The 16214-nt window shown below is 33.0% G+C and overlaps 1 protein-coding gene across 2 annotated transcripts in view; it reads left to right on the forward strand.

Moving 5' to 3' along the window:
* Positions 1 to 16214, forward strand: part of LOC120768989 (ABC transporter G family member 20) — a 175894-nt gene that overhangs the window by 67848 nt on the left and 91832 nt on the right. The gene's annotated exons all lie outside the window — the stretch shown is intronic.

Below are 16214 nucleotides of genomic sequence, written 5' to 3' on the forward strand. Positions count from 1 at the left end.
TCAAAAATACCACAGTTATCAAAAATATATCTACCTAAGGATAAAATTTTGGATCACCCTATGATATTTAAAAAAAATTAATTTTATATATCATGATTTCCTAGGCGCTTTGAGTTGCGATTTTGGTAATCCGTTGAAAAAATATATGTACCACCCTAATAAAATAGTTTATGTATATTTGCAATACCTTTTCATATATTTACACGTCTTGACTACAATTGTTTTGTGGTTTCACAAAAAAAACATTTTCTTTACGCGCTTAAGGACCACCCTAATACATGTATTACATTTCTGAACCCGTGAATATGTACATAAATACATATATACAATCCAATTTTTGCTGTCACATGACATCACACACGCATTAAATAAAAGCTGACAAATAGCTTTGACTTTTGCACTCAATACCGTTAATTTTGCGAAATGCAAAAAAATAAAAAAAATTAAATTGAAAAGGAAAAAATATATATAAATAGCTAGGAATAAATGTTTTTGGCACCACATATGTATGTACATAGTAGATATGTAGTTCAAAAAAATACGGTTAAAGGTAACAGTATTTATAAAATAGACTGAATTGCTTTCCGCCCACACACCTCTACTCGCACTCACTCGGTTGTTGTAAATCTCTCGCGCGATTGTTTATTTATGCATTTTATATTTTACTTATTTTTTTAATTTCTCTGGTGATATTCAAACTTATACATATATACCGTTATTAATGTACAAAACGTGCGCAACTTCACAAAAATTGCTTGTGAGCTTTAAAAAATTGGCAAAAGCAAGTTGCTGCTACATTGTGCTTCACTATAGGCGCACACGCACACACCCACACATATGCACTCACGCACGCACACAGTCACGCTCACGCACATATTTCAATATACTGATTCATGTCAATAAAATTTGCACGCTGCTCTTGAATTTTACATAAAGTGCCGGCGAAATGTTTTGTTTGCTGCGAGTTTTTTTTGTCAATGCTTGCTGCTATTTATGCGCTGTTGTTGTTGCTGCTGCCGTTGTTGCTTGAAGCTCTTTGTTCTTTATTGGATTTGCCTACTGATTTTGTGATTACTTTTTTATAGACGTGGGCTGCTCAAAATAAGTGTGTTTTGCTTGAATCCATTCATCTACAAACATACATTCATACATATACATATGTATAACTCTGAGTGTATTTGTGTAGGTGTGAGTATGTTTTATACGTTGGTGTGTGTGTGGTTTGGCGCTATTCTTATTATTTGGTTATTTTCTTTAAAGCTGCTTTGACTTATAGCTGATTTTTCACATTTACTTCAACCCATGCAATCTTCTGTAATTCATAGCAATGTGTGTATGCATAAGTGTATTCGCATACCCAGTAGGAAATTGAATTCTGCATAAATGCAGGGTAGGCTAGCAACCATATAGAAGCTACTTTTTAAGCTGCCGTCATTAATACTGAGTCCAATTTTTGCAGCGAAAATATAAATTTAGTTTTTTTAAAGGAGATGATCTCATCTTAGTCGTAAATAATATTGAGTAATATCTTGTACATGGTTACAAGAAAAGCTGTAAGATAGCCGAAAGTGTTCGAACAATTCATTAATTTGATAAATAACAGATTTCAGGGACCTGATAACACCATCAACCCAAAATAAAGTAGTCAACCTTTTGTTGGCCAGAAATGCTTTTCAAAAGAGCTCAATTCAAAAGAATACTAGGCTTCTTTTGTTGTTGTTTGTATTGTTGCAGCGAAATAAAATATTTCAGAAACATTTTTGCGGAATTTACCGGCTCGTGGATAAAACCCAGCTCCATACCATAGTTGGCGCTGAAAGCGCGTAGTTCTAGTTTTATTCGTCGCATCGGGTCATGCTATACCTTCTCGGAAAGCTCATTTCACGCGCTCGTGTTTGTCGTTTCGTTTTAGTCGTTCGTGAGTTATAGCGTCGCAAACATGGAGCAAAATAAAGAGAAAATACGGCATATTTTACAGTACTACTACGACAAAGCCAAAAATGCATCTCAAGCCGCCAATAAAATTTGTGCAGTTTATGGACCCGATACAGTTTCCATTTCCACCGCTCAACGATGGTTTCAACGTTTTCGTTCTGTTGTAGAGGTGGTCGAAGATGCGCCACGCTCCGGAAGGCCTGTCGTCGAAAATTGCGATAAAATCGCTGAATTGGTCGAAAGAGACCGGCATAAAAGCAGCCGTAGTATCGGTCAAGAGCTGGGCATGAGTCATCAAAGATTCATTTCAATTTCAATAAAAAAAAATCAATAAAAATACCGCAAGACTTTTTTGACAAACCATTATATGCTATATTACAGGAGTTGTGAGAATTCTTTCAATAAGCTCCCTAAAAACAAACTCAATGATTTGTTAACTCTCTCTTTCACATTTTTTAGGCCTAAAGAGACAGAAGTGGGTGTTGTTGTCATTTGGGCGGTATGTTAACAATTTTGAAACAACAAACTGAGGTTGTAGACTTGAATTATCCCAAAGAATCGTTCGTATGAGTACGCCTTAAAGCAAATTTTTCGAATATTTTGATGGCTAAAGAGGCAGTCACATAATAATTAGAAGCGGATTTGTCTGTCAGAAACACGTAGAGTAGATTAGTCTGATAAGCTAATAACCCACGCATTTACCAGTTTTGGTCTTTAGTGATTCCAGTCGGATTGTCGTTACGTATTCTGAGGGAAGTAGTCATACCTTATGTCACAAGTATTTTCTCATCACTCTTTGATACTTAAAAAATTAATTGTCAGACAACAACTATTTATAGATCATCACCGAATCTAACATTATAAACTCGCAACATATAAGAAACCGGCGAAACTACAAAAAAAAGAAAATAAAAAAATATATATTTGGCGGACTGCAAAAGGGTTTGTCGCTAGCTCAAATTTTAGTCTCGAAACGTAACTAACTAAGGCTTATCCTTGATGGAAAGCTATCATGGTGTCCAAATATTGAGGACAGAGGCAGGAAGGCAAGGGTTGCCTAACAATGCTTTAGGGGAGCTATAGGCAAAAGGTGGAAACTCCCACAAAACTTTGTGGTTTGGCACATCGAAGCCATAGTCAAGCCAATAATGTTCCATGATGCATTCGTCCGGTGGAGGCCGCTCGAAAAGGCTAAATTTGAACGTGTTCAAACAGCGACTCTCATCGGCATCTTCATCCGTAGGCTACACCAACAGTAGCACTTAATGCCATTTTAATTATGTATATCCCCCGATACATTGTCGGCAGGTATATGAGATATGGGGCACAGGGAAGCTAGGTATATGAAGAGGTCCGGCCAAGGACACGCCGAAATGTTTTCCTTTTACAACTGCATTCCTGATAACTTGGATCACCGCGTCTCAGAGGTCACTTATGGCGGCTCTTTCTCTGCTCACATACCGACGAAGAAGATGTGGATGAGGAGAAGTCGCTGCAGAAGAGACGCAGAGAGCTTTTTACTGGATGATTCGGAGCTAGGAAGGAAGGTTGGTGGGGAAGTTTCCTGTAAGGAGCAGCTACCAAGGTGGCGGTAGCCGTACGCTGCAAAAAGCAGTCTTTTTCAGGGATATACTATACGTATTCACTCCGACAGCAGAGTGACAATACTAGCGCTGAGCTCGCAAACTGTGCGCTCAAGGCTAGTCAAGGGTTGTCTGTCCTCACTGTAAATAGCATCAAGCTTGGTCATCATCAGAATCGTAAGGGTACCCAGTTACTGCGAAATCGCTGGCCACTGTAAATCCGATGAGTGGAACCGAGTTGGCTTCTTGTATTTACTGGACTAATGGATCGCGCGTGTACTAGTGAGACAACTCTAATGACCTCTTATCATAACATAATCAGAATAAAAATGGCGTAAAATAGATTGATACACGGCTGAAATTTATTAAAATATGAGTGAGGTTATGTCGAGATGTACATTAAAAGCCTAAGTGACTTTTGAAAATGCCACTGTGGTGGCAAAAAGTGTATTCGACCAGCAGCTTTTTTGAGCCGCTGTCCACATGTAGGTTGCTGCTCTTGATTTTACATGCAATGCGGGAATCAATAGGTTTTAAGTTAACCCAAATGGTTGATATATTTTAGGAGACATTTTTTATGCCAAAAATTCAAAATTTGCTGAACTGATTTGGGCCTCATTGCGTGCGCCTTTATAGAACATAAAAATGAACTTTCTACTCTTTTAACTCTTTTTCAATTTCATCTATATACATCAGACTTGCTATAGACCAAGCAAAATTCTTCTTTGGGGTTTGTATACTTCTTCTAGTCTTCATAAATGAGTTTCCTTTTATTTTAAAGGGTGCTTCTTCGCCACATAACTGTTATTATGCCATCCTAAAAGTTCGAAATCGTAGCAAGCGGCAACTTGCCAGTTAAACATAAACTTATAACGGTAATTTTATGCGTTTTCTCGCTATTTCTACACAAGGTCATTAGCAAATTTATTCGTTTCCTTTGAGAGCATTTTATATCAGAGCGAAACGTGCACAATACTTAATTATGAAAAGCATTTTATTGAGAGCACTTCCCGCTGGGACATTGCACTTGCTTTCTATCAAAACAAAAACAACAAAAAAAAACATTGGAGTATTGCAGCCAAAGCAAAAGTGCTCGCATTTATTTTATGGCTCTGTACGGCGACATAAATACACATAAATTTGAACACCTACCAACTAATTGTATATAAATATATTTACATATGTACATAAGTATGGAAATGTAGCTACATATATGTCTGGCTGTGTGTTTGTGTGCACGTCGCCATCAAACACGAAAATATATTTGCGCTGACATTAATGCGAGACGAAATTAAATTTGGAAGAGCAATTAAATTTGTGAGTGTACGGTTATTAGCCGAGTGCCATTGTTGGCCCTGGGGTTCAGCTTTAGCGCAACAGCGCAACAGCGCTGCAGCTTTTGTTCTTAACCATCAAAATGAAAGCAACAAAAGAAAATAATAGCGAAATAAAAACGAAAGGAAGGTTGCGTTAGGTGTTGGCGGCGGACCGGTTCAATGGGGCATTGCCTGCTGCTCGGCCATTCAGCACTCAGCGCACTTCAGCCACTCAACAATGCAACAACAATTATAGAACAACAACAAAAACAACAACATTTACATAAAAACGACAAAAACAACAAATATAAAATAACAACAAAAAATTCCAATAACAATTTTACAACAATAGCAACAACCGAAACAATTATACAACAACAACAATGAAGCTCACACGAGTCTGGATTTGAGTGCATGCGAGTATGTGATTCATGCGTTTATTGTTGTTGTGATCGATGTCGTTGTTTTTGTTGTTGTCGCTGTCGTTGTTTTTACTATTCTTACAGCTCTCACCGCTGCTTCTGTTGGCTTTGTATAATGGCTGAAATCTTCGGGTTCATTTCGATTTTTAATTGCGCGGCTGCGTTGTTGCTCTGCTGCATCAGCAAAAATTATTGCAGCTTCATTCATTTACAGCGTATTTTATGAGAAATTGTTTCGAATTTTAGCAAAGTTATTGAATTGAAGGAGTTGAGTGTGGCAGACGTTCGCCGAAACACTGAAAGGAAAATTAACCGAATTCGAAGTAAGCAGCAATGGAGTAAAGAAAAATGCTTTTCCAATTTTTGTTAATGGATGGGAGGAGAAGTCGCAGGAAAAGAGAGTGGTATGAACATCAGAGTCATTCACTTGACTTGGCCTGGGTTGCCGCTGATGGATTTAATTTTCTTTTTATACTTTTGTTAATTCTCTTGATGAAAGAGGAATATAATTTTGTGGTCTACACTGTAAGCGATAGGATGCATGATGTTGTCATCAATCGTAGACTCATCTTTGCAGATGTAGACCAGTGACAAAATAAAATAAAAATGAGAAAAAACGTCAACTTCCTGCAGATTGCAGATCGATATCTTAAAAATTGAAGGTCTAGTTCGCATATCCTTTACATTAGGGGTATTTATTACATGGCGGGTCCCAAAACTAGCACACAATCCTGGGAAGGGATGATTCGCCTTCTTACTTTAGCTTTAACCGTATTTTTCTTGGCTACCCAGAGGATACTTGGTATAAGACCTGAAGTCGTGAGCTGCTTAAGCCAGATGTAGAAGAATCGTTTCTGGTCACTTCCAAGTGAAGGTGCTCAAAGAACTTTCCTTACTTGCGTGAGCTTCTACACATGGCTACATTCTCTAATTGCGTAGACTTTTCTCGAACAAAGACAGAATTCTATAAACCAGTCATCATCCTCGTCCTGCTATATGGCGCAGGCGCATGGACGATGACAATATCTGATGGATCGGCGTTACGAGAACCTTAAATCTTCCGCAAAAACTTTCACTCGAACACTCCTAAGGCCGACTCATCAGATGATGTCATTGTCCATGTCACCGCACCATATAGCAGGAAGCGAATTATGAACGACTTATAGAGCTTGGTCTTTGCTCGTCAAGAGAGAAAAGTTAGTGTACTACAGCAATTTATGTTCTCTTACGACAAGCTCTAGCTCACGACAACCACACTTCATATTTATAGCTACAAGAGAATGTTTCGTTCTACAACAGAACTGGAGACTTCCTACCTCTAGTCTCTGTAAAATGGTCTGACGTTGTAAAGAATTCTCTACAGACAACACCTGAGCTACCGATATAACGAAGCAAAGCCAGATTTGTATATTTATGATTACGTAGGAACATGACAGATCGCTGTTCTGCACTCTCCATGTGGTTTACTGTGCATATCAGCCAAGAATGAACTTGGCGCACTTTGGTGAACTGGTAACTAGTGCGATCGAAGGAATTTTGAAGCCAGGCATTAATGACAAGAGACCTCGTGAGTAACCTTCAATAGATAACGTGTTTTTCTAGGTGTAGGGTCACTGCCTGTTGTGGATCAACGCTACAAGGCTATAAATCTGATTTTTTATGAAGCCAAGTATGGTGTTCGTTTTAAAAAGGGTGAAGCATAATCTCCTTAGAATTGCAGTTTAGACTCCTCCGCTTTTGGGAATTAAAGTAGAATCGATTTGTATCTCATGAGTGAAAATTCGTCGAAGGCATTCTTTTGGTACTGCAAAAGACGTGTTCCTCTCGGAATTAACCATAATACTAACCATAATACCTAACCTAAGCTAGGAGAACAATAAAACCTTAAGCAAGTCTACTTAACTTCAATTTAAAGCGTAAAGAACTTGTAACTAAGGCTACATACCTACCAAAATATGGTGCTATTGGAGCTCTTTTGGTTAAAAGAAATAGCTTAAATTCCAATGCGTCTCCCACGAAATGCGCCAGTTAAGGGCCATGACCTTTACTGCCGCAGTTTCCTATAAAAAATAATCCCTTTTAATGAGTTAGCGGTAAAAACCGTTCATTTCGAGTAGGAATGGAAATAAAAAAGCAATGAAATGCCACCTCTGAAGTGACGCCTCTTTAAGTTTCCAACATTTAGCGTTCGCCGCGGACTGTTGCTGTCCGAAACGTCTCGCCTAGGCTAATTTTATTAACTGAAAAGCAATCACAAAAGTAAATAATAAATAAAGCATAAAGAATAGGCAAAGCCAGTGGAAAAAAATACAACAAATATGCGCCGCAAGTTAGAAGTGGTGGCTGGAGGAAACAACGAACGAAAGGTTAACACCCGGCGCGCTGAAATTTACCCGGAGTTCTACTTATACGCCGAACGTGTGTTTACAAGCCGACACATGGGGGAAGCACATACGCGACGCGCACTCAATTTTATGTGCAATAAAATATATTTTTTACAGCGCTGGCTGAATTCTTATTTAGATTTTGGCTTTCAGGCTGTCCGACATAGAGCCAACATTGTTTATAGGCACACTCATGTCGCTTAAAGTTACATATGCTCTTTGGGGTGGTACTTAAATGACGGAAGAGAAGTTTTGAAGTGGATTTCGGAATTTTTGATTACTAAAATGAAGTTGAATTGAAGGTATTCAGCCGTCACCAACATCAAAGTAAGCCCTAAAATATGAAATTTATTTATTTTTTCGATTTTAATGAAAGTTTACCATAAGCATTAATATCTCATATCCAATTTGGTCACACAAATTTTACATATAGTATTTTTCGGTACCACCCTATTGTGCAACTATGTAACATATGAAGCCACTTTTGTCGTTTCGTCGTTTGCTGGGCGCTTTATTGTCATAAATCTTTAACACGCGACTCGCGCGACAGCTGTAATACACCTATAACGCGCCTGGTCCATAAATATTCTAAAGATGTTTTTCGCTACAATCTAAAATAACAACAATAACAATGGGCTGCAGGCAGCAGTTTGGCACACAAAACAAAAACCAAAAAAGAAAATAATAAAACTGAGAGTAAAAAAATGAAAAAAAATGGAAAAAGCTGCACCGAACAAGAGCAATGCCGTCAACTTAATGCCTCTCGGCATTACCGTTGTTATTGTAGTGGTTATTATTGTTTGTTTGTGCAGTTGTTGTTGTTGTGGATGACACATGTTCTCGTTGAAAATTTACACCAGCATTAGAATAACAATGACATGGAATTGGTTAAGTGTTGTTATCCTATATTATTACCTTACTAACAATGTGCATTATTAGCATGACAAATTCCAGCGCTGCGAAGGGGGTGGCGTAGGTTATGCGGGTGTGGCACGACACACATACATACATAAGTTCATAAATATGCAAGTAAGGCATGCTGATGTCAAAGTAGTTGACATTTTAAAGATCAAAATACAGTAATATGTGTTTATATGTAGGGGTTTGTATATGCCTATATATGTACAAGTATATAGTATATATATGTATATGCTATATACGTACCTATGCATGTGTATATGTTGGCCAAATTGTTGTTGTTGGTAAAAAGTTTTAAATTTTGAGTATATGCTTACATTGTGCAGGATTTTTCAAGAGAAACTGGATATAAATATATGTACACAAAAATTAGGGTGTGCCAAAAAATATTTTCTTTTTCTTTAAATCCTATAAAAAATATTCATATTGTTGAAAAATGAGAAAAAAATATGTGTACATATACCAACATGAAAATATATCCATTCACATACATACATACATATATTAGGGTGTGTCGAAAAAACAAAATTTTTAAACCCATAGAAATTTTTATGTTGTTCAAAAATGAGAAGAAATATATGCATACGTATACAAAAATGTTATATATATATATTAGGGTGTGTCAAAAAAAATGTTTTAGAGAATTCAACAGTCTACAAAAAGGATCTACAACGGTTTTTGCTAAGTCAAGGTGCTCATGAGTTATTCAAGGTCAAGGTCCAACATTAAATCGTAAAACAATAATTCAACATTTTTTTACACTATTTCACAACAAAATGCCACAAAATTATAAAATATCTAATTTATTATGATTTTGGTTGTTTTTATTATTCGATAATTTCATAGAAATACTTACATTTTATTAAAACATAGTTGGAAGTATTAAAAATGTTGCAATTTTTATTATGTTTCAAAACTCAAAACTTTTTTAGTGTCTTAATATATACTATATCAAATTTATATCGAGATTTTAGCGTATAGTTATATTTTTTTATTGTCCCACCCTAATATATAAAACTTTAATACTACAGCTATTTAGCTGATTGCTTAAAATTTACCAACAGCAACAACATATACACTTCACAATGTTTGCTAAAAGACATCTTTAGCAACAGCAACTTAGAAGAGTTTCGAAAAATTTGGTTAAGACATATTTTTGAAGAAATTTTTGACAATTGTCAATTAGTATACAAATGCAACTTAATTTTTGCCACTTACTATTTACTTTACCATTTAGTTTTTCAATTTAACTGAATAAAGAATTACAAATGGGTGGCAACCTGACTCAGAAATGTATCAATGACAAGCCTTTTTTAGCCTAGTTTGTTTGATACCCATATTGTAATATATCGCGTTGTAATAGTTTTCTATATTAAATATGTTGAAAAAGTGGCAACCTCCGTACGTATTTTTAACTTCAATTTGTCAACAATATCATTATTGTGATACCAAAATAATAATAATTTATTCTTTATAGCAATTCTATTAAAATAAAGTTTTGAGCGTGTGGCAACCCTTCTAAAAATATATGAATTTGATAATGCTGATAAAGTTCTGTAGTTAGATGAACATATATTTTATTTTGGTATTAACATATTTGTTATAAATTTTAATCAATTCACAGTTTGAAAGGGGTGGCAATTCTCAAATTTATTCAAATTAAATATCACAACGAATAACAACCATTAGAAATATAGTTTAATTTAAATTTTTCAAAATATCTTTCTTTGATACGAATATTTTCATAATTTGTCAACTTTATCAATTATATTTCATTAAAATGTTTGTGCCAGTGGCAACCTTCTGAAATATATTATTTTGACACAAATATAGCGCTTTAGCTTGATATCCGTATTGCGTTAATTTTGCCTTATCAACTTTAATTAATTCAAATTAATTCAAAATTTGAAACAAGTGGCAACTCTCAAAAATTATTGTGTGAGTTTTCTTAGGTTTACTTATTTTAAACGCCTTTTGCACTAATTTGTCTGAGTTACAGATTTTATCAAAATTAAAATAAATTAAAAAGGTGGCAACTTTTTTTTAATAATATTTTTCATTTTTATTTTTAATTTCAAGTCGACGAGCGCTACTGTTCTCTTGAAATATTCATTTATTACACTTTATTAAAATTAAAAATAATTAAATAAGTGGCAACTCTTTCTTAATAACATTTCTTATTTTATTATTGATTTCAAGTACACGAGCGCTACTGTTTTCTTGAAGCTTTAATTAAAAATATTTTATATTTATTAAAAATGTGGCAACTCATGTTTTAATGATATTTGTTATTTTTTATTTTGATTACAAGTCCGCAAGCGCTACTGTTCTTTTGAAGCATTCGTTAAAAAAAAACTGTGGTATTTTTGCATATTAACAGAAATTTAAATATTTTTTCTACACTGTGGCAACGTCGTGAGTTCATATTTTTGTATCGTTCAACTCCTTCTCACTTATTATTCGGCTTATTACACATGTTTTCTTTTCAAAATTGAGACAATTGAAATTTTTTGTGAATGCTGGCAACCCTCTTCTAACTACATATATAATTTATGCAAATAAGCATAAAAAAAATAAACAATACATATATAAACACATATGTACATACCCGGAGCCTCAAGCAAATTTTCCAAACATTGTATTTTATTTTTTCTGACTCTGTGCTTTTCCAGCAAATTTTCAAAAAATATATTGATTACTTGTTAGGAAAATGTTAAATAATTTAATAAATGGCCACTGCAGGATCCCTAGTATCAAAATGTGTAAGTTAAGCAAATTGGTACAAATGAAGTTAAAAATGAGTAAATCTATGAAAAGTCTCTAATTACTAGTAGAAAAGTGAAAATAACAAGCAAAATGTTACGTATACGCTCCGGTATATTGCTTATTCGTATGTTACGTATACGCCATGGTGCAAGTTGGATCAGTGCTTTACCAGGAAATTTGTAGCTCAACAATATTTTCAAGTCAATTTGTGACGTTATTTTAAATGAAAATACTATATATTACAATAACAGTGCCAAAAAGTGTAGAATATGAAGATGGCAGGGGCTTTGTATGCGAGAGTGTAGGTGGCCACTGTATACAGCTGTTGCCAGCGCATTGTATTAAACACATGCGTACTAATGGCATCTTTTATTTCCACGAAAAACTTATTTATTCTTATGTTCTAGCAAATTTCAACCAAAAATATTACATATTTTTCTCAAAAATAAACTTTTTAACAAACTATTTTTAGCTAAGGCACTTATAACATTAAGCAAGTGGCATTTATTTAGCAAAACTATTGAAAGTCACATGAAAATATTTTAGAAGCCATTAGAGTTGACACTTGCAACTATTTACACAAATTTGTGCCGTTTTATGCAAACTTTTTCACATCGCTTGGGTGAAAAAGAAAAAAGTTAAAAAGCAAAAAATATGCAAAATGATTTAAGCAAATAATACGCTGTACTTCAGACGCGATCGAAAGTTACAAACTGCAATTCATAATCAGCGATGTGAGTGCTTGAATGATCGAATGAATACGCCATGGCTGAATGGGTTAAATTTACGAATCATTTCCGCTTAAACGCGCCGTTAACTCGTACAGCAAGCGCCAACGGCAGCAGCACACTTCAATATGACACAAACAAAACTAAAAAAAAAAAAACAGAAAAAAAACATAGAAAAGAGGAGTAAAATGTAGAAATATCAGAAGTAATTTTTTCCAACTATTACAATGATAATAAAATAATATTGCCATTGTGAGTATGTAACATGCCGCACAGTAAATGATGAGAAACGCAACTAAAGAAATCACATTCAATATTTTTCTATGCTTTCGAGTGGCATCATATTATGTTTTCATGCTGGCAAAGAAGCGGTAAACGATTTGCTATTGTATAAGGCTGATGGCATCCAATGGAGTAAAGCAGTTATACGAATATCATATTATACATATGTATATGTATGTGTGATGTGAAAAATGTGTAGCTTACATATAGATGTGAATAAATACAAAGAAAAAAACATAAAAAAGCAAAAAATGTTTTTTTTTCGCGCATATCTCTACACCCTTTATTCTAAATGGCTACATATATACACATATATCCAGTGGTTATTATCCACACATACTTACATATTTACCGCAACCACTATTTCCGCTTTTTCCCCAAAAATGTCACATTGTCAGCTAGAATTTCGGTGTGTCTTTGCGCGTGTGTGTGTGTGTGCGCAAAATCTGCGCAGCGTGTGTTCTCTAATTTATGTGAATGCATACAAATCACACAGCAATATAGGCGAACGGCGATATATATCTCGATTTTGCCAAAATATATCATTGCTTGCTGACGAGTGACAGCGGCTGGCGTTTGTGACATTTTATTGTTGCTTTAGTAAATAAGAGCAAACAAAAAATGATTTCAATATATATGTCCATATATAAAAAAATATATATTATATGTATATGCTGTGTGTGTGCGCGCGCTCTTGTGGTAAGAACTATGCGACACATTATTTGATTGCGATTGCTTAGTCAAACACTCACATATACGCGCACACTTACACATATCTACTTATTTATGCACATACAAATTGGTAGCCAGATATGTGGAATATACGAAGATGGGGTTTTGGGACAACACTGAATCACTTATCGTGTTTGGTTGATAAATAAGCAGCGTGTTCACAAATTATCGTGAAATATTGGTAGTGATTGAGTTGTAGCGCAGCAGCATTAAGCTTAGTAAATAAATTCAGCGAAAATTAAATTATTTCTGCTGGAAATAAAAAAAAATTATTAACATTGGTTTAATTTAGTTTAAGAAAATAAAAAAACTTGTTAAAACAATTTTAATGGGTTTAAATTAAAATGAAATTTTTTTCTGTCGCAAATTAAAAACAATTTAGTTTAATAAAAAAGAACTTAATTAAAACAATTTAAGTTGAGTAACTGACCTTAAATTAAAAATCAAAATCTTTTTCTACTGCAAATTAGACAAAAAATAAATTAAAGAAAATTTACTTTAATTTCAAAAATTAAATTTAATTAAAAAAGTTATTAGAAACATTTTAAATTTAAATAACAGGGAAAATTAGTAATTTTAAAATAATATTTTTTATTTTGCTGAAAATTAAAAAAAAAGAATAAATTAAACATTTAATTTAATTAAACACGAAATAAATTTATCTGAAAAAAATAAAATTTGAGCAAAAGCCTTAAATTGAAAAGCAATAAAAAATTCAAAAAAAAAGTTTTTTATTTTAATTTAAGAACTAAACAAAAAATTTCCAATTTAAGCAAAGGTCTTGAAATGCGAATTATAGCACAAAGAGAAAATAAAAAAGTTGAACTAAAAATCGCCAATTAGTTAAAAAATCACATTTAATAAAAAAATATAACTAAATCAATTTAAATATAATTAAAATAAAATAAATTAAGACTGATTTCAAAAATAAGAAACATCATAACGAAAAAATATAAAACAAGTGGTAAATAATTTGACTAAAAAAATCAAAAAGTAAAAATCCAAATTTTAAATGAACTTAGTAATTATAAAAACAGACAAAAAGATTAAAATTTTAAAATATTTTGGTTGAAGTTTTCAAAATTTCGTTGAAACATAGCAAATTTAAGTTAAAAAAAAAATAATTATATCTTAAGAAAATAATAAAAAAATAGAAAGAAAATTTTTCTATAGTTAAAATTGAGTTACGATACAATTTATTATAATAATTTAAAAGTTATAATAAGTTTTAAATTTTTTTATTTTAATATATAGTAATTTTAATTAAAAATTAGATATTTATAAAGAAACATCATGTTTTCATGAATTTTCACTATTAATCTTTTAAAATTAAATAAATTAAATTAACTTTAAAATTATTCAAAATAATTAAAAATTTTTAAATTAGTTTTAAAAATCTTTGCACCGCAATATTATAATTTTGATTAAAAGATAATTATTTACAAAAAAATAACGATTTTAAAATTATTATTATATATTGAGATTAATTAAAATAATTTAAAATTTAAATAGCTTTAATTGAGAAAGACAAAGAAAAAGTTAAAAATAAAAGCACAAAGAGAAATTTAAAAATACTACACTTCCAGAAAAAAATTACCTAATATTTTCCGAAATTAAAATGAAAGTTTTTAATATTAATTAAAAAAAAATTAGATTATAATGTATAATTTAAGTTTTATTAAAATGACTAAAATTTGGAATTAGGCAAAACTCCAAAACAAACACACAAAATATAAATTAAAGATAATTAAATTTTATTAAAACATTTAGTAAATTATTTTCAAAATTAATGTAAACAAGCAAGGAAGAGTGCCGATATATGCGGTACAAAGTCATCGGAAGTTCGAAAATCTTTTTATTAGGTATATGGCGGCTAAGGAAGGTATTGGTCCTATTCTACCCGTTTTTGACAAACAGTCTTACCATTGTAAGATGAAGATTATCCCTTAATTTTAGTTATATATATCAGACATTGACCGACATTTTCGATCAAGAGTCTACTATAGGTACCGGGGTCTAAATATGCGGTACCTAGGGGCTGGAACAGTTTTTATTGGATTTAAACAATTTTTGGTCGTAAGGTGGCACGCACTAAAGATATTATTCGTGCAAAGTTTTTTACCGTTATAATAATTGCCTCTTAATTTGTCTACTGGAAACTGAACGAATTAAGTGGAATTTAAAATTGTGCTACATGGGAAGTAGGCGTGGTTATTGTTCGATTTCGCCAATTTTCACAAAGTATATAAAGTATAGAATATGAAAAAAATCCTACATACTAAATTTTTTAGAAATCCGTCTGTCGGCTCCCAGTTTGTAGTCCAATTTTAATCCCGGTTTCTATAAAGCTCTCTCATACCATCTCGGTAGTAAAATTTATTGTTATATGGGGAGTGAACGGGGTTTTCAACCAATTTCGTCCATTTTCACAATACAAGGTGCGTTCCATATTAAACAGGAACAAGTGGCGCCAACGACGACTGGTGCGTTAGAATCTGCTATCTTTATCGATTGTCCAGTAAGAATTTCATGACTTTTCATGAAAATGATTGTAAGTGAAGTTATTGCGTTTTAAGTGTCAGTATGTTTATGTTATCGGCGCGAAAATGAGCTTCTAACAAAGAGCCAGAATTAAATTTTCTTTTAAAATTAGTAAAACATTTACCGAAACGTTTCAATTGATGAAACAAGTTTATGGCGATGATTGATCAGCCGAAATCATCATTGCAATTCATGGAAATGGAATTGAACATCTCCAAAACATCGAGCGAACATTTGGGCTTACGAAAGGTGTGTGTAATAAATCCATTTAGTGGTCAACTGGTCAAGAATTGGTCTTTACAAGTATGTGAGCGAGCTATGACCACTATCTTCTTGTATTAAAAAAACACGTTGAATTTCCTGACTTAAATAAATTAATGATCTCATAATTTCTGTAATGTGGAGTAAAAATGCGGCTCTTTAATGATCTTTCCATAAGCATGTCGGTGTATACTTGAATTCAAATAAAATTGAAATTTATTACTTTCAATGGCAGAGTTATTTGAAATTTAGGTATTATATATTTGGCAAGATCAACAAGGTTTTTCAATATACTCCAGAAGTGAATTTCAGTTAATAAAGTTCTCTAACTTCGCACGACCCACAT

Source organism: Bactrocera tryoni, chromosome 1, assembly GCF_016617805.1.
Source record: "Bactrocera tryoni isolate S06 chromosome 1, CSIRO_BtryS06_freeze2, whole genome shotgun sequence".
In the NCBI taxonomy this organism is placed as follows: Eukaryota; Metazoa; Arthropoda; class Insecta; order Diptera; family Tephritidae; genus Bactrocera; species Bactrocera tryoni.